Source organism: Urocitellus parryii, chromosome 12 (genome assembly GCF_045843805.1).
Source record: "Urocitellus parryii isolate mUroPar1 chromosome 12, mUroPar1.hap1, whole genome shotgun sequence".
NCBI lineage: Eukaryota > Metazoa > Chordata > Mammalia > Rodentia > Sciuridae > Urocitellus > Urocitellus parryii.
In genome coordinates this window covers 83,447,894-83,468,325 of record NC_135542.1, presented here as the reverse complement: position 1 = coordinate 83,468,325, position 20,432 = coordinate 83,447,894, and the positions used below count along the sequence as shown (strand labels likewise).

Here is a 20,432-nt window from a genome sequence, read left to right as displayed (position 1 = left end):
CAACTCCATTCTACTACCAGCACGCAATGCTGAACCAAAATGTTCTTTGATTACATGCCTCCCATATTTTCACACTTGTTGCTCTCCCTGCCCTCCAAAGCTCTTCCCCACTTTTCTGGCACTAAATACACAGATACACCCATTTCTATTTATTCTCAAATTCAAATGATCTTTTGAAGAATCTCTTGACCTTGCTTGAGTCTGGAGGTTTATGCACTTTTCTACTATAGTAGTGTTTATCTCCTTTGCAAAGTAAGCACTTTGAAAACAAGGAATGTTTCCTTTGCATTTCTGTACCTCTATTTCTGAGGCTCAGTAAAGTGCCTGCCACAAGGACATTCAATAAGTGTATTTTGAATGAGCAGACAATTATGTGGTCTGAAGGAATCAGGATTTCTGATACTGAGACTCCTTTCAAAAACTTTGACTTCCCATAAATGTATGTTGATTCCTAAGCATTAATCTTTTTCTTCCAGGGTGTGGGGTTCTAAGTAGACTGAAATGAGAAAAACAATGAACCTGAGACAGGTTACTTCTAGTCTTCTGGAGAGCCAGTCATGTGTCCTGGCTTTCTCCACCCTTCACCACCACCTATGCATACCTGGGTGCCCAGAATGGGTGTAGACTTAGCTGACCAGCCCAACAACATACTCATAAGCTTGGTTCAGATTTCTTATTGCCAAATGAAAGTTTGCTAATACAGTGAACCATTTTCAACTTTACACTCACCTTGTGAACTTACAGGCACTTAATGAAATGTGTATGTCTTAAGCATCGTAGGCCTTAAAGTGAACAGATCTTAATTATTTTATACGATCAAGTAAAATTCAGCGATCTTAATCCTGAATTTTACCTTTGCTGGCACTAGAATTAGATGAGACTAACTGAGCAAAGAAATTATGGGATTCTGTTAGTGGTGATGTTACTAACAGTTTCACAACCTCATTGTTAAATTACTGGAAGCAACGAGATTTCAGTGTTTTAGGTAAAGAAATTTGAATTTAAGACAGGATTCACTTGAAGGAAGCAAGGGAAATGGGGTATTTGTAATTCAGGATATGTGGAAGAAAAGCAGCAGAGAAGGCTGAAATATCCGGAGAACGTTAGATTGCACGGGGCACTTGTGTGTGGTGAGGCTAGCTGTTGCAGGTGGAGCGAAGCAGGTAGGACCCGCTATGGGACGGTTCCTCAACAACACTAAGACACAGGACCGGCCTTGTTTAGTCAACAATCCTTTGCATACGCTCGCTTAGAGAGTCGGTGATCATGGTAACGGTGTGGGGGCGGGACGCGAACATTTTCGAGCATGCGCAGCTCAGAACCAGTACCCCGGGATCCTCCACAACAATGTCGGAGAACTACAATTCCCAGGAGTCCTCTCGGTGCCGCGGCACCACCTCCCGCTGTGGCCCTACCCCCGTCTCCTCCCTCAGGCTCAGCCCTCCTGTTAGACCCCTCCCCTCCCTCTGAGTGTGTGTCAGTGACCCAGAGGCAGTGTGAGGCGGAGGAACCGTCGGGGGGCGCCGCCGCCGCTGCCGCCAGCAGCAGCAGCAACAGCAACAACAGCAGCAGCCACAGCAGCAGCCACAGCAGCAGCCGTGCGGCGCGACCGGATTCGTCTCTAGCCCTCCGGGAGCGCTCCACAAAGCGGGCCCGCGCCTCTCGTTCGCTCCGCGGCTCCTCAGCTCTCGGCTCCGCCGTCAACTTCGCCTCGTGGGGCTTGGCCGGCTGGCGAGGCAGGCGGCAGCGGAACGCCAGGCTGTCTGCTCGCGCCCCCCGCGCACGCACTCTTCACCCCCACGTTCTGGGTCTCGGGGGCCGCGCTGGCATTCCGGCCACCAGCAGTTGTCCGGTGAGTACGGCTGCAGCACGGCGCGGGAGGGGTCGTCGCAGGGGTAACCAAAGGTGCGGGGAAGGCGGGCTCTCAACTTCCTCGGCGGCTGTCCCTGCGGCGGGCCGGCCGGTTCTCCCCGCCCGCCTTCGAGCCCTCTTGCCGCGCCCGGAGGCGGTGGGGAGCGGAGTTTGCGGCTCCTGCATCCCGCGCCCTCGCAGGAGGAAGCGCCTTTGTCAGGAGCCGGCCCGACGCGCCCTCCCCCACTGCCGGGGAGCGGGCGCGCGGCGTCCGACTCCCGGCCCCGCGCCGGGCGGGCCGCGCTCTCCTGCTGCGGGAGGGGAGCCCTGCGGGTGGCGGGAGGCAAAGGGAAATGAAAGAGAAACAAAGGGGGCAGTGGGCTTTTGCTTTGTTTGCGCGGATCTGATAACTTCTTTCTCCTCCCTTACATAACACAGACTTCCAAGTTAGTCATTCTTTTTATTGTTAGGATGATTGTCATCATCTCTGCGTGTCTCTCACATTTCCTTTCATCTTTGGATCTCAGAGCATTTTAAAAAACACTAATTAATTTCAGCTCCGGGGCCTTTGCCAAGCAAGTTAATACACCCGTTTCGGTCCAGTGGGTAAACTGAGGTCGGAAAGCTCCCTAATTGATGGATACGCTTGATCTACCGTGCCTGGTGTCTGAGGATCTGAAAGCGTTTATGAGTAATAACTCGTTCTCCAATGCCCCGTGGAAAAGTTTAAGATGCTCATTTTACAGGTTAACTGAAGTCTGAAAGAAGTCTGGGTAATTGTTAGGTAGTTCAAACAATAATTCTTAGTGCATAATGTTTGAATCTTAAAACCTCAAAGGACTTCCTGAAAAATGTTCTGAGTGGAGAAAATACTGTAAATCATAAACTCACCATCTACTTTTATTTTTATAGGTACAAGTCTCTCATGAGACGAGAGGAATGATAGGGTTTTTGTTTTGTTTTGTGTTAATGTCACTCAAGATTTTAGCCACTACACACAAGGAAATGTGTCTTGATTTGGTCACCAACAATTGTCCCATCCTTTAATCATCAAATAGTGTATCCACAAATACTATGGAGCACCTTATCCATAAGGTGCTGGTTGCACTAAGAACTGAAGCTATTAAGTGCTTTAGAATGATTATCTGTTTGTATTGGTTCAACAACTATTTACTTTTTCTTACTCTACAAAATGTTACTTTGTTTTCATAGCAAGTGATCTTTTGTTTCAGAGATGGCTTTGGGTTTTTTTTTTTTTTTACATTGAATATATATTACTCTTACAATTGAAGAGAAATGAGTTTATTATTCATTTTCCATACTAGTGTGAATTTAAATTTTTGAATTGTGGAGGTTAAGTTCGTGCAATTTTTCTCTTTTGGTTTTTGATACAGTTTCTTTATACCTAACAGGGAACTGTTTTCTCAAAGTAATCAGATTTACATCCAAAACCCAAGTTCTCCAAGTTGGAGCACCTCAGCAACTCAGGGAGACCCTGACTCAAAATTTAAAAATTAAAAAGAGATGGGAATATAGCTCAGTGTAAAGACCCCTTTGGGTTTAAGGAAAACATTGTCCTTATTAAATAAATATAGCATATAAATTCTTTGCTTTTTGTTCATATCAACAACTTTTGGAGTAAAATACTTGACTCTGAGGGCAATTTTATTTATTTCTGTAGTTTTATTTATTGGATACCAAACTGGAAGGTACCAAAAATTTAAATCAAGCATTGTTTCTACAACTCTTCCTGAGATGAACAGTGATCAGAACTGTAGTAATAGTGAATATGTTCACTTATCCTAGATTCTCTTGAATTTGATTATGTACGATATAGGTACCCCTCAGTATTTACATTCTGTTGTTTACATCAGAAAATGAAAGTTAGACATTTGTTATTTTCCCCTCAAGTCTCTAGCCTTTCCCTTTTTCTGTAGTTTATTAAAAGAGTCTTGAGTTTAAAACAATTGGAAATTAGAACAGTTAAATGCAAAAAAAATTGCATGTAGTGAAATGGTTATCGTACCTCATCTAATAAAGTTAAAACCCTTAAGAAACTGTCACCTAGATTTTTATTAGCCTGGTAGTAATGTATTATTTGAAAAAAATAAACTGGAAATCTGCCTTAGTGGCAGATCTGCCCTCCTTAAAAAAACCTGGTATTTAATAACCTTAGAGTTGTGTTAAGTATTTCCTATGGTATTTACCAGATTTAACAGTGGCATTTGTACTTTAAGGAAGCTTGTAGCACAGAGTTTTTACTTAGTCCCTAGAGTTCCAAAGGCAGAAGTCATTGTGGACTTGGTGAAGTCTGGTTTTGCAGGTGTCCTTATTTCTTTTGAGTTCCCTTAAAACAAATGACTGAAAAGTACTCAGTGGGAAACTGAGTTTAATACTGCTGAGTGCCACTTGGGCAAGTTTTGAGGGGAAGATTAAGGATGTTTCCATTTGACTTAGTTTCAGCTTCCTTTCAGGTTGTCAGAACGTCAATTGTATTTTTTTTTTATTTTTTATTTTTGTCAATTGTATTTTTAAAATTCTCATTTCCAAATATACTTTATTGTGGTTGTCCAGTAGCTCCAGGGATAAAGATTGTAGTAATTCTCTTTGTGAACAACTAATGTTTTCATACAGAAGCTTGTATTAGCAGATAACAATTTTAAGGCAAAAGTTAGAGTTGAAAACTGTCTTTTCTACATATATACATACATTTTATCTTGGAACATCAGTATAGGTCTATCCTAGTACTATGTCAGAAAGATTTATAGAATTATTTTATTGTATATATTTTAATTGTGTATATTAAAGTTTTATAATGACCAATATATGATAGCACTGAGGTGGTTTTAGGAGTTTCTTTGGAAAAATTGTGTTATTCCAATATTTTAACTGAGGATGATTTAAGAGCCAATGGAGGGGCTGGGATTGTAGCTTAAAGCACTTGCTTAGCATATTTGAGGCCCTGTGTCAATTCCCAGCACCAAAAAAAAAAAAAAAAAAGAAAGAAAATGATAAGACAAATTTAAAGGGTACAATATTAAAGATTCCCAGTAGCACATATAAATAAGAGACAAAATTCTAGTTGAGGAAGTCTATAAACAGTGCATTTCAATTTGTTCCATTTATAGATTGGTAGCACCTTTCCCAGATTCCTTCTAAATATATTACACAGAAATAAATAGTATTCTTTCTTTCAAGGGATTTGGGTTATTGGAGATTTTATTGTTTGTGGTAGTGGGTGGTTTATTGTTGTTCTTCTTTGTTAAAGTTGACCTCTGTTAGAGAAAAACTTTCCACTGACAGGCGGGAACTTCAAAGTAAGAAATATTGATCACTGAAAGATCTGGATATGATTCCAGGTTTTGCCACTAGTTTTTTTCATGTTATCTTGAATTATCATTTCTCCATTTTTTTTCTTTCAAAAGTTGAAAATAGTTGCCCAACATATTACATTTAGAAGGTTCTAAATGATTTTTTGTTGCTGCTGAATGAATTTGAAAGTGCTAAAGAGAAAACAAGATTGCTGGAGTGAATGCCAGGGAATTTCTGATTTTTTTTCTTTTTTAGTAGAAATAAGTAATTGAAACATAAACATCTGTTTATTCTCGCCAATAAACTTGGAGAGAAAGGGTTTCATCAGATGATTTAAGAGAAATTAATTGTAAATGATTCTGAGATTTATTTTTTCAGAATGTTGTACAAAATATTTTGTATTTTCTTGCTGACAGTAAACTCCAGAGAAATGGATTCTACATAATACTATAGTTTCACCCCTGTAGTACTTTTATACCTCAAAATACCATTTAGAGAAAAATAGATTGTGTTGTTTATGCATATAAATGGGAAGATCCTCACATCTGTCATCATCCCTTAGTTAATCTTGACCATTCATGTAGTTTCAAAAAATTAATTCAATACACATGTAATTTACTTCTCAAAGCATTTGTTGCTGATTTTTATTTTGTAATGAATCTCTTGGGATGTTGCTGATTCTAAAAATATGTAGTATCCCCAGTTCCCATCATCATCTGTAGTTTCTTTTTCTATTATTTTTTGGCTGCAGTTTTTTTTTTTCCCCAAACTGTCTAAAATAAGCTATGAAATGTTTAAACATACTTAACAAGAAATACATTCAGCAATTTATCATGCTAAATTTTCAGCATAAAAGGTGCATTCAAATCTTGGGTAGAAGTACACTTCTCAAGATGTCTAAAGCAGGGATAGCAAATAGGTACCATCTTGGGTACCAACCCACTTGCCAATGGTCACTGCCTGGAGTGCTGTGTTTAGAAAACTGGGGTTCCTAATTCAGATATAGCAATAAAGAGTGCTGAGCTTAGCGATTTTTGCTATTGAATAGGCAATGGACTTCTAGAATGAGTGCCAAATATTCATTATTTATTTGATGCTTTTACATGTCAGGGACTGGTGTAGGTACTGATGTCACACAGACTAAAATCTGTCCTTCCTGGTGTTTACATTCTAATAATAAAACTCAGACAGTAAAATAGTTCATGTTTCAAGAAAAGTGACCTGGTTTCTTCAGAAAATAAATAGCAAGAAACAAGAGAGAGGGAGGAAACTATAAGACTTCTAAGAGACTTAAGAGGCATAGCCACCAAATGCAGTAAAAGGACCTGAGTTAGATCTTGCTCTGAACAAACTAACTTTAAACATACATTTATGAAAAATTGGGGAAACTTGAACAATGGATATTTAATTTGAAGGAATTATTGACTTTTAAGGCACCATGGAAGCTATATACTTCTTTAGTAATACTAACATTACTCAAAATATGTTTAGTCTTTTTTTTTTTTAAGTCCTTGCCTTATGGAAATACATATGAATTAAAATGTCTAGATTTTTTTTTGTTTTAAAATAATTTTTAAGTGAGAATATGGTTGAAACAAGATTGACTATATATTTTGTTGGTAGAAGATGCCATATAGATACATATTCTTTCCACTTCTGTGTGTTGGAAAATTTCCATCAGGTTTTATGCACACATGACACACAAAGCAGGGAAGAAGAGGGGATATGTGGGACACAAGTAAGGGATAGGAGGAGGATGTAGTTTTAAGGGCAAGGTCTTTTCAGAAAAGACCTCATTGAGAAGATGATATATATTTGAGTAAAGTGAAGGAAGTAAGAATGAGACTTGTAGGTAGTCTTTGTGCAAGATATTCCAGACAGAATGAACAGCAAATACAATGGTTCTGGGCACGGGTTGGGAGGTGTTAGACTATAAGAAACTGAAAGATTAGAGTGGATCAGATTGGAACAGAGTATCAGATAATAAAGTCACAATGGTAAAGAGAAGGTAGTAAAGAGTAGATTGAATAGGACTAGTCCATCTTTGTTTTAATGTAGAAACACTAACCTAAAATAAGTCTTCTATTTTAGAGTAGTCACCATGGAAGCTATACACTTCTTTAGTAATACTAACATTACTCAAAATATTTTTAGTCCTTTTTTTTTTTTTTGCTTGCCTTTTAAGCCAGTCTAAGCCACACATGAAAATAGCTTTTTACTTTGTATCTACTCCTTGTTTTTAAGGAAAAAGGGGTTATAAGCTACATGATACTTCATCTTATTTATCAGATATGACTCAAAAGATTTTGATAGAATATAGGAAATAACTTGAGGGTATTTATAATAATTGGATCTACTCTGAGAAGGCAACTCTGTTTCTAAAAATCAGATCCACCCATAGACTAAACAGGAATTTTAATAAAATTCTGGACAATTGTAGCATCATTTGGAATAAGGGTATAATACTCTGTGTGTGACTAGTATGAAGGCACTAAGTTCATTTGGATATTTAAATTTTAATACTTTAAATACAAATGAAAACAAGTCCTTGTGCTTTTGGGAAAATAATGGTTGTCGAAAAATAGTAAACATTGCTAGAGATAATTCTTGTAACTTGGATCTACTTACACGACTAGGAATTAATGAGCTAAGACTCAAATTAGAGAATGAAAATAATAAAACTTCTATTTAGAGAAAAGAAGTTGCTTTGCTAAAAGAATATCTTATTATGTTTACTTCAACATTAAGATTAAGAATTATTTGAAAATTCAATCTATTAAGTTTAAGTTTTTGCAACAACAGATTTTAGATGGTTACTCTGAATTCGTTCATTGCAAGATAACTCATAATTCCATGTCCCTGCCTTTCTCATTTTCATTTTTACATTATTCTGCCACTATCTCTGTCTATGGTCCTTCACCATCTTTAGTCATGCCCATTGCTCTTCCATAGTATCTCATAAATGGACCTAAAATGAATTAAGCCCCTAAAAAGTAACATGCAGATAGCAAGTATAACACTTTTTCTATTTGTGCCTTACTTCTTCTGTCTTAACTTTCCTTGCTCCCCCCACCCCTTTTGTAAACGTGTATTCTGGTAGAAACAATGTATTCTATCAGCTAGACACTGTTAGATAACTGTTTGACCTGCAGAGTACAATATTTTTTAACTCAATAATGTAGGAAACAGTAATAGACTTAATGATTTGAAAGCCCAGTAATTAATCCTGTATCCATCCAGAATCTATATACCTAAACTAGCAAAGTTTAATGGAATTGACAGCCTAGTGGAATTTCAAAAGCTATTTCCAGTTCTTAGTGTTTTTTTGTCTTTCCCCAAAATGGTAAACAACTGGGTATTTCATCAAGATCATAATTATAGTTGATCGTACACAACCTGATGACAAAAACTCTCTGGATTTCTATTGAGCTTTTCTTTGACAGTCAAGTAGAAATGATGAGAAGATTGGTAATGTGGTGAAGTTTATAACTTCTTCCCTCCACAAGAATTAATTACAAAGTTGGGCATGGTGACATGTGCCTATAATCCCAGCAGTTTGGGAGGTTGAGTCTGGAGGATCACAAGCTTGAGACAAGCCCGCAAAACGTGGGGAGACCCTGTCTCAAAATAATAAAAAGGACTGGGGATGTAGCTCAGTGTTAGAGTACCTTTCAGTTCAATCCCCTGTTCTGAAAAGAAAAAAAAATAGATAAAGTGAATTATGAAGTGATTGACTCTGATTTTCCTAGTTGCATGTTGTAGTGCTCAACATTTAAGATTGGCTTAATCTTTAGAAGGCACAGTTGAGTTCAATTTTATTTTTTTTACAGTGAGTGAAAACAATTTGTTCTTTAAAACCTTAATGTTGTATTCCTGGTTCTTGGCATATACTGTCCTCTGTACTTAATGTTCCTCTGGGTTTAAGTCAGATTTAATGATATGCATGTACTGGAAGCACTAAAAGTTGATTTTCTGTCATTTTAGACCTAATTAACATGATGGATATTTCTTCTACTTGTTTCTCACTAGCATTCTTTAAATTTACCATCATCTAAAACATCCAAAGTATAAAATCAGTTATCATTCATAAGAAAGTGTGTTAAAACATGTATCTTTTGTAGAGTAGTGACTGTATCTAATTAGAAACCACAGCCCTATGTGCAGACTTCATGTATCAGAAAGCATTTTAAGTGTACTTAATGCTTTACTGTAATTTTTATTTAAAATAGGATGATTCAGTCTCTGAACTAGTCCTGTTAGGTTACCAAAGGAGCTGTGATGAATTTTGAGGTGAACTTTAAATTTTGTGATAAATTTTAAACTGCTGAACTTAGAGCACATCTATAACTTTATTGATACCAAACATTTTTCTTTTAATTCACTACTGAAATTTGTTCAACAAAATCACATTTTGCTAAAAGCAACTTGTATCTCTTTTAGAAATAGTGTGTTGATTTATTTACATAGTTCATCTGTTAGACTAGTCTTTAAGGCTTTTGACAGAATTACCTCCAAGCTGCCTTTAAAATGGTTTGCAAAAAGAATTTGCAAGGTTTCATAACTGAGTGGGCTGTTAATGATTCAGTAGGCCCCCTCATATTCCTCCTACCCCTTAAATTGAAAATGCCTTTATGGCATCTAGGTGCCCTGAGTCATCATGGCTAAACTCTATAAAGAAGAGTTGTCATACGGAAAAATTCACCATGAAGTAAAATTGTTAGGAAGCAACCTTAGTCAGTGATCATTCATTGATCATAATAATACAACCAAGAGGTTGTGGGCTTCATTTAAATCCTTAAGTGTATTTACATATGTGCTTTATTATTGGGTTACAATTCTTTAATACCTAATAAAACCATATAAGGGTTTATTTCCAGTTAAATTTTAATTGGTTTGACTTTTCTTATATGTTAATTGAAAAGGAATTTTAAAAATTGAATAAATGTATCTGGAAAAGCAGTAGGTATATGATAAAAACTACTACACATGAAGTTAAGAGACCTAACTAGAGTACTGGTCCATTTAATATGTGATATCATATATTTCATTTAGCCTCTCTGGGCCCTAGTTTCTTTATCTTTACAAGATCAGTTAATCTGTAGCACCTATGTCTTCTTTTGAAGCAGCCCATTGGTTGATAATAACTAAAGATGGATTCCAAACCATATTCAGACTTCTTTTTGATACAGCACTGTCAGAAACTATATAGTTGGTATTCTAGGTGAAATCTGTTTGTCATCCCAATCATATAAGGTCTCTTCCAACTTCAAGATTCCACGACTTTAAATGATTTGAAAGAAGTCTCTTCCTTTCTGAGTCTACTGTGTCTTTACAACGAGTGCTCAGGGTCAAAGCTTAACTGCATGAATATAAGAATTCTTGTCATCAAGAATAGTATGTTTATGTTTTATGTAGTAATGTTAAAAACAAAATATTGAAGAAAATTCACAGGGGCACTTTAAATTCTACATGGGATGAAAACAAATCAAAATGTTTAGTGATAATTTGATTTAAATTCAAGTTCTAACAGTTCTGTGATAACAAACCTCAGGTTCAAAGTGATATGTTTGTGTGGAGTGTGCACTGTGAAAAAGAATAAATGCTAGACACAGAGGCCTGAGTTCTAGCTCTGCAAACTGTTTTTTAACCTGATTGATGTTCTTATCTAAGTAATGGTATCACATCAATGCATCTCAGACATTAATGTATTGTATTGATTGCCTAGGGATCATATTAAAAGGCATATTCTGATTCTTTAGATCTGAAAAGAGCTTGAGATTCTTCATTTTTCATATGCCTGTACTTGTGCAACTGTACCAAAAACATCAAAACTAAAGTTTTACTTATTAGGTAATTTCCAAATCTTCTTCTGGATTAGAGGGTCTTTACATCTTAATGCTACTTCTTTCTCTCTATCTCTTTAACATCACTACTAAATTTGTTGTTTTTGAATCCTCTTCTTCTTGGATTTGTTCCCTATTTTCTCATTCTGACAACTCCTTTAATTTTGATGTTTTTCCCTTTTCTGAAAAATAGTAAAGGTAGTCACTCAAGTTAAAGGTAAGGTAGTATGCTAGAAAGGGGCTCTGAGTAGAAGAAAACTGAATTCAGAATCCTCACCCATTGATTAGTAGCTCTGATGCTTTGGGTAGTTGATTCAGTTTACTTAATCTCTCAAGGCTCTGAGTATGTTACTAGTAACATAATTGAATAGAGTCTCTATATTCAGCCCTCAGTTAGATATCAAACGTAAAGCAGGTATTCAAAAATTGAAAGTTTTTATTCTTTCTTTTCCGTATTTTTATTAGTACATTATAATTATATATAATTATGGGATTCATTGTTATATATCTATACATGCAAACAATATTAAACAGTATTATTCAGTTATTATTATTATTATCCTGATTTGGTGTGGCAAAAAGAAAAATGAGAGGGGAAGATCTGCCCCTAGCCCAGGATCCCCTGTGTGCCACACTTAAATTTTCAACTGCCTACTAATTTATATTAACTCAGATTCTTGATACTTGCCATGTCAGACTTATTTTTCTTTCCATACCTTTTGTACCTCATTCAGTCCTGATGGAAGTTAGTGTTTCACTGTCTACATGCCTGTCAGGAACTTGTCATTTCTGCCTTGATTTCCCAAGTTTTGCTTTCCTTTATCCTCACTGCTCTCATGTTAGGTCAGCTCTTCCTCATCCTCTTTCTTTTGGGTTATTTTTATCCGATCTTCCTGGTTCTCGTCCTTACGTGTTTCTTATACATCTTCCATATTGCTTTCAAGTTATTTTTCCTAAAATTTCTTTTTTTATGAACCAAATATTTCTTGAATATCTACAATGTAGAATGCAGTGCAGGCAGGCAGTGGTATGGTGAATGAACAAAATGAGACTGTTCTTTCTTAATGAAAATCGTAGACTAAAAAAAATAAAAAAGAAAATCGTAGACTAGAGACAGATATTCAAAGCAAGCATGTATACAAGTACATACAGTGTTGAGAGCCACAGTTTAGACGGAATGACGCCTGGCATTTTGCTAGAAGGAATGGTTGAAAGGTGATCCTACTCTGGGATTAGGGCGGCTCCGGGATTAGGGTGGATCCACCCGGATTAGGGAGGATCCTGCTGCCTCAGGCGGCCGATATTTTGAAGTTCTCCTTGAGTTCTCTCTGGAGAATAGGCGTGGGGGAGCCTGGTGGAGGGAGTATGTTCCCGGAAGTGTGTGTAGAGTAAGTGTGTGTAGAGTGCCAGTGAGAGTTCGGGAATAAAGAGTTGCTGTTTGAACCTACAAGGCTTTGTGGCAGCTCGGTTATTTTGTGCCCAGCCAGACTGCGGCAATACAGAGCAAGGTACTATGAGACAGAGTAACAGGAGGGGACCTGGATTATATTGGGTTGTCAGAGAAAGCCTTCTGAAGAGTTAACACTTAAGCTGTCTCAGGAATGAGAAGAAGCCAGATGGAGAGCCAGAACAATGTTGTTCCAGGCTGAGAATAAAGCATGAGCAAAAACCCTGAGTGGGGAAAGTTGAGTATGTTTTAGAAGTCAACTGATAGGGGATGTGATGGGTAGGATACAAGATGAGAGAGAAAGTATGATGGACTTTCAAGTTGCTAATATGAACAATTTCTGGATTTTTGGCTATGCCATTTACTAAAGCAGAGATACCAGGTGAGGACAGGTTAGGGCAAGGGGGTGGAACCACTTTAGTTTGTCAGGGTTGAAAATCTGAAAATATAATTGTACTTATGTTAGTCCTCTGCACTGGTTTCCCATTTCCCATAACATCTGTTCCAGATTCTGTCTTGATTTATAAAGTCTTTACATAGTTTAACAAACCTGCCTCTCTAGCTGCTTCTCCCTCATCTTTCCTTCATTATTTTGCTTAAGCCATAATGTTTTTCTCCAAACTGTTTAATACCTCTGCATATGTTTTTCCCTTTGGATTGAATAAGTATCTCTGACTAAGATCTTTTCATTATTCAAGGTCCATCTGGAATATTATTGTTGTATATAATCTTCTCTAGGTTTAGGATTGAATCTCAGGACTTTTTACTGCTATTGTATTACAATTTCTCTTTTAACATATGTGGATATACTTCACTAAAGTATAAGCCATGTATATAGACGTCTAAGCTTATTGTCTTTGTGTTCCCAGGATCTAGGGAACATAGAGCTTCTCAGATAATGAATGAGATGTTTTTTATAAAAGCAGTCTTAACACAACCCCCCTCCAAACTGGGATGAGTATTTCTTTGCTTCCATGGTACCCAAACACTTCTTTTGTGCCACATATTAACATTAAATTGTCTAGCATAAATTGAATGGCAGAGAACAAGTCCTATTTTTTCTTGTCTCCCTAGCACCTAATACTTAACTTGGAATTGAGAAATTTCATTAGATCATAGTATAACTGTTGAATACCTCATAATAATATGCATTAGTTAATTATGTACATTAATGAAGGCTGGCAGAAGGGGAGGGGAAAATGAAAATCTCAGTATAATTATCAACATATCTCAAATGCTTTCTATTCTTGATTAAAAGATATATAATGATGCTAAATAAATAATAAAATCTAATTATACCTTTGAAATAGATGTGGAGATCCTTAATATAATGTGTCCATCTTGCTAAATCCAGTCTTCATCTTATCTAACCTTGGAAACCATAGTCTTAGACTCTCCTTTTTACTCCATACTCTTTTCCGTAGGTCATTTCAGATATATAAATTGAAGATTTCCAGATTTACATTTATGACCCATAGTTCTCCAAGTGCCAGATTTGTATATTTATATCTTTCTAACTTTCTCCACAGGTATCTCAAAAGTAAATTTCCAGAAGCCCTAAGAGTACCAGACCATAGAATTTTTTAAAGTAATTTGTTACATTTAATAAAAACTAATTTCCAACATTGTTCCTACTCCAAAACATTTTCTTCAACAGGAAATATTTTCCATATTAATTATTTCTAAATAGTTGATAATATAAATATTCAGATAACTAGGAAGGGATTGCCTAAAGACCTCTGTAGAGCCGCTACCATATGCTAGACCTTTGTTTGTTTCATAACAATCCTTTGAGGTTAAGTAATATTAATAAGGTATAATGGAGACAGCTATCAGCTAACCAAGATGTCTCAGGTTCCAGTCCCAGATGTCAGTCCTACTGAAGTAATAGCTCTGTGACCTCAGGCAATTTACTAAACTGATTTTGTCTCACTCTCCTCCTTTATAACAGAGATAATAATCCTAGGAACATTATTAGGAATTAAAGAATTAGTACACAGAGCTCTTTGAAAAATGCTTGGTACTTAAAGACTGCATATGTGTTAGTTGTTGTTATTTATTATCTCAGGTTTATAGGTGAAGAAATTGAGCCTCAGTGAAGTTGGTCCAAGTCTCACAACTATTAAATGATGGTGCCAATAGTTGGACATAGACATCTGACTCCAGAACTCCCTTAACTACTCCATTTTATGTCATCTCAAATAATAATAATTTATTTCATCAATTTGCCTACAGACTCCATATTAATGGTCTCCTTGTGATCAGAAAAGTATGGTAATGCATTCTAGCACTCAACACCTAGTGCTTAAGATGTACAAGATACAAAAATATGCACATAAAATCTCACTTTGCTACCATCTGAGAAGCCTAAGAATATACCTCCATTTAATTTCATTTTGTTCCATATACATTTTCTTTTTCTTATTAGTGGTTATGTCACCAAAATCCCTAGAAAGTGGAAGTACTAATTTTACATTACTCTTGTAATGACTTTGGTTGTTGTGACTTACTTACTCTATTAAATCTTCTTTTGCTAAACATTTTCAGAATGACTTGGGAGTTCAATAGTGTGTCATAACCACATAGTGTGTTTAAAATCAAGAATTTTTATAAATAAAATTAATTGGTATCTCTTTTGACATTATGTAATGATTTGCCTGTTTTTAAAAGTCCAAGACATTTTAATTTCCCAAGAAATTTTTCTGTGAATTTTAATTTTCATCAGCTGTTTTTTGAATAGGATCTTTGATTTTAGTATTTTGATGTCTTTGTATTAAATCTTTATGTAGTTGAATCTGCTTATTTTTTTTAAGCTGATATTTGTTTATGCTCCTAGTAAAAATAAAAAGCACATCTGGTTACTATTTAAAGCTTCTGTAGATGATTTGCTCTTCCCCTCCACCTCTTCCCATTACTTGTTATTTTCTTTTTTCCAATGTCAGTTTTTTATTCCTTTGTGGCAGAGGAAAAGAAAGTCCTTTGTAGTGAGACAATATAAGGTAGAAGATATGAAATCTTGTAGCCTTTGAACTTAGGGGAAGAAGGCCTTAAGAGGAAGGTAGACTTAAAAAAGCTAAAATCATCTGTGGCAAGAGTTTTTACTTTTGGAACTGAATTCTGGGACCTAGTATGTTTACTTTGGGGGAGACAAACACATTTGAAATAGTTTTTATATTAGTTAAGACTTTTTCTGCTGTAATGGAAAATTCAACAGGATTGAGAAGGAGAAAGGAAATGTATTGGTTTGTGTAAATTGGTCCAGGATAGGTGTGTCTTCGAGAATTACTCCCCTCACGATGCAAATAATGTTATCAGGACTCCGTTTCTCTACCTTTTTAAGGACTGCTTCCTCAGTGTTGCTTTCTAATCTAGTGTTCCTGGTAGCTTCTATTCCCTTACCTTCTAAAACCTCACAGTGTCACAAGTAACTAAAGGAGTGACCATCTTTTTCCTAGAAGCCTTGGCATCTTATTGGCTCTTAGCTGGTTCACTCCCCTGTGGCCAGAGGAACATGAAGCTCAAGTTTTTGAGACAGTTAATGCACAGCCAAGTTTGAGGGTGTAGTCTCCACCAGACATGAACTGAAAGTAAAAAAGAGTTTTCCTCCAGAAATGAAATAATGATACCATTATACCAGAGGAGGGGTGAATTTTCTGGACAATAAAACAGATGTCCATAATGCTTGATAGTACCTTTTCCAGGTTAAGAATTAGTACTTAATTAGAAAAGACCTAGGAAAAAACTGGGAAGATCTTTTTTTTTAACATATGATATTTAGTTCTACTTTGGGTTATATATAAGTTACTGTTTTTAAATGGAAATTGCTAGTACTTTTTACCAATAGGGCTTTGAAAATGTATTGAAATTTGTTGCTACTTTAACAAATACCATATTAACTAATTTTCCTGTTAGCTGTAATAATCAAATTTGTTGAGCTAGTCCTTCAATGTTTTAAGCAGAATGGGCTTTTGAAACAAGAAATTCATAAAGAACTGTGAGGCCAAGGTCCTTGCCTAGGTTAGGGCCTTTAAGAGAGCTACAGTAGGAGTAAGGGTTTGTGAGGGCTACTGACAGGCTTTACATGCTGATTTCTATAACCAATTTTAGTCTGAAAATGAAAAGTCCCTTTTTACTACATAGAAGATAAATTCCCCATGGTCTGATTACTCTCCCCAAAAATAAGAGACAAAGTGCAAAGTTCCTCCTGTTTCTTATGTCATATTAATGTATGTATGAATGAGAATATCCATTCCCCAAAGACTTTAACATTCTACAGTCTTGGAAAAAAAATTTATATTTCTTGACACCATAGAAATATTTACTCTTTTTCCACCAAATTAAATAATTCCTTAAGATACAACTTTGCAAACATTTTTCAAAATCTTCTTTTCCTTTATTCTTTGAAGTGCTGCAAAATGAGCAAGACAGTTTCTCCTTTGGAGGAGTGTTCAGCTTTAATAGATGATAGCACAAGGTTATATGTAACTGTAATGCAAAACTAGATATAAGGTCCTTAGAAGATTTGCACATAAACTGTTGGCTCAAAAAAAATTATACCCAATTTAGGGGATAGAGAGACTCTGATTGGAAAAGGCATATCAAGTAGGTCTTGAAATATCAGAAGTAAGTAGTGATAATATTTTAAAAATTGTTTGCTGAGCGTTTTTTATGTATTTTGTCAAAAATTTTCAGTGCATGTGATGAAGAGCGAGAGAGTCATATCACTGTAAATTTAGGAAAAATTTGGGAAGATTTGAATTAAGGCAGATCCAAAAGAGACATGGCTTGAAGTTTTAAAATTAAAATAGATTATATTGGGACATATCAAATTGAGGAGCTTTCTTCTTTAGCTACTACACTACTACAGTAATTTTTTAATAATGTAAAACAGAATTGAAAAATCTTTTTTTTTTTTTTTTTTTTTTGTATTGAGGATTTAACCCAGGGGCACCTTACCACTGAGACATGTCTAGTTTTGTTTCGTTTTGGTTTGGTTTGGTTTGGTTTGGTTTTTGCGACAGTCTCACTAAATTGCTGAGGCTGGCCTTGAAATTGCAATCCTCCTGCCACAGCTTCTTAAAGCTCTAGGATTACAGGCATAGGTTACCATGCCCAGCTTGAAAATTGTTTCTAACAAAAATTATATTGTATTTCTCAGGAGGTAATCAGTGATTTACATGATAACTTAGTATGTATTGTCTTAGAAGGTAATAATTTCATCTGTCACATAAGTCCTGTGCCTGTGTGTGGATCAGCAATAATAGCCACTGTACACTGTATTCTGCATCTTCTAGAATCAGCAGTGTATTTAGTATTTATATAGGTTTTGTGTATTTTACAAATATAAAATGGTTCTTTTTTAAGTAGGCTTTTAGAGATACAGTATGACTTAAATAAGTGGTCTTAAATGACTATAGTCTAAGTATTTACTGTAGAACATTTTTATAATCATAAAAAAGGAAATAATACATTGCATGAGCTAACAATATATCTCCAGATAAAGTCTTCCTTTTAAAATAGGATTAAGAAGAACCATTAGACAAAACATATTTGAATATGGTTTTAATGGCAAGTTATTGAGTTGTATGAAAAAAGAGCCCAATTAAACAGTTAAGATCTGTAAATTTATTGTATTCTCTGCGTAGTATTTTTTTTCACTAAATGCCAGGGATATATTAAAATGCGTCCATTTATGTTTCTCTACAAAAGATTATTCTAAGTTTAAGTGATTTTCACAATTCATTGCTGTCTAAAAATTTCCCTTGACTTCACATTTTGTTCTGAATGTCTTAGTTTCTTTCCTCCACCCACACAATGTTGAAGGCACTGGTAGCAAGAGTTGCAGAGTAGTACAGTGAATTTGAGAACCAACCCTGGCTTTTTTTTTCCAAAACAAAATAACCTTTATTATAAGATTGCTTTTTATTGATACCAAAAAAGGGGAGACTTTGGCAAGTGTTCAATAAATGTGTGAATAACCTAATTGATTTCACTGGAATGAATAGGAAGCTTTACTGTTTGTCCTTGTAGATACTTGGCTCAGTAAACACAGGGATGGTGATAGACCAAATACTCTGTGACAAAATGTTGAAAAGAAAACAGCAAACATACAGATTCGAATATTTGCAATTTTAATTTTATATCTTTGACTCTTCAAAGAGAAAGAGTAATATGTTCATTAGGATCTTGCCTATATTTCTGCTATAAAAAATATTCATGTTAACTTACGTAGAACCCAGTAGTTTGAAAATGTTAATATGTGAAAAGAAAGAGGAGATCCTTGCTGAGAATTGGAAACTGTGAAATTCAGATATGTATAGAAATTTAAACATACTGTCATATATACTCTGTAATAAAACTTCAGTAAAGGCAGGTGGCATAATTAGGACAAATGGTTTTGTCTTACTTTTAGGACCATTATTATATGAATAAAAATAAGATATCTCAGAAAAATTCTAGGGGGAAAAATCTGTTTTTCCTAATTCTATTAGCATCTTAAAGATAGGAACATTTGCTGGGTGAGGTTGTGCATGCCTGTAATCCCAGCAGCTTGGGAGGCTGAGGCAGGAGGATTGTGAGTTCAACGCCAGCTTCAGCAAAAAGTGAGGTGCTAAGTAACTCAGTAAGACCCTGTCTCTAAATAATGCAAAATAGGGCTGGGAATGTGGTTCAGTGGTTGAGTGCCCCAAGTTCAATCCCCATTATCCACCCACCCCCCACAAAAAAGATAGAAACATTTTACATTGTTTTCGTAGCACAGAATAGGACTCACAGTAGACATTCTTTAAGCATAAATATTTACTGTACTAACCTGAATATGAGAAATTTCAGGGTTAGGCAGTGTTATTTTTCTGGCCTTTAAATATACACCATTCATTCTGGGCTGGGGCTGTGGCTCATTGGTACAGCACTTGCCTAGCACCTTCGAGGCGTCGGGTTAGATCCTCAGCACCACATTAAAAATAAATAAATAAATAAAATAAAGATATTGTGTTCAATTACAACTAAAAAATTTTTTAAAAAAATAATAAATATACACCATTCACCCTTTGTATCTCGCTTTGATACAAATAAATCTTCAATTTTGAATGTGAAGAAAACATGTATAAATTATATGATCTATGAAGTGAATCAACAGAGGTGAAGAACTGCTTTGAAAAAAGGAATAGATATTCCTGTTCAGTGGTCAATTCTAACATTGTAGTTAGAGGTTCAATTACAACTTTCAAGTGTCAACTGAGACAACAACCTAGATTTTATATGGGTTCCAATTTCAAGTGCAGTAACCCTTTGACAACAAGGGAAAGAACTACAATTAGCAAAATTGCAGTTGTCACTTGATCTTATTGGAAATATAAGGTTGGGAAAAAAGTTAAAACAGTATTTAATGAATATATTTTTAATTCAACAAAAGTTACCAGAAGACATCCCTTTCAATTCAAGCAATGTTCATCAGTATTAAAAATCTGACTCACCATTGGTTAGAAAACATTGCAGTGATATTATGATCTACTAAAGAATAGTGGCCCAACAGAAGTTTTAAGCACAAATGTGCCTCTGGAAAGTTTTCAAATAAACTCTAAATGGCTTGGAATTTGTTGGGGTTTGTGCTTGCTTTCTTCCTTGTTTTGTTATTGTTGTTTAGTAAATATAAACAAAAGTTGTTTTATATTTTTTTCAGGTTTTAGTAGTCTATCCATTGTTGAAAAAGTATATAGTGTTGGCGTTCCCTATTTTCTAGAGATAAAGGAGAATCAATAATTGTCATACTTTTTATTTGTACTGAACTGAATTTTTTCCAAATAAAGACTTTATATTTTAGGGATAAATACTAAATTTATTAATAATTAATTAATAGGTTTGTTCCAAACCACTCTTCCTGCACCCTATCTCTGCTAGTAAACTCATGTTTTATCAAGTTTGTCCTGGTTCTCAATACTTAAAAATATAAAGACCACCCAACATCAGAGATGCCTTTT

The 20,432-nt window shown here is 35.6% G+C and overlaps 1 protein-coding gene across 1 annotated transcript in view; it reads left to right on the top strand.

The window, feature by feature from the left end:
- The first annotated feature begins 1,490 nt into the window (after positions 1 to 1,490).
- Peli1 (pellino E3 ubiquitin protein ligase 1) overlaps positions 1,491 to 20,432 on the top strand; it is a 53,269-nt gene continuing 34,327 nt past the window's right edge. The window contains exon 1 of the mRNA XM_026387244.2: positions 1,491 to 1,852. The gene's annotated coding sequence lies outside the window, so the exon portion shown is untranslated. The remainder of the gene's footprint in view (positions 1,853 to 20,432) is intronic.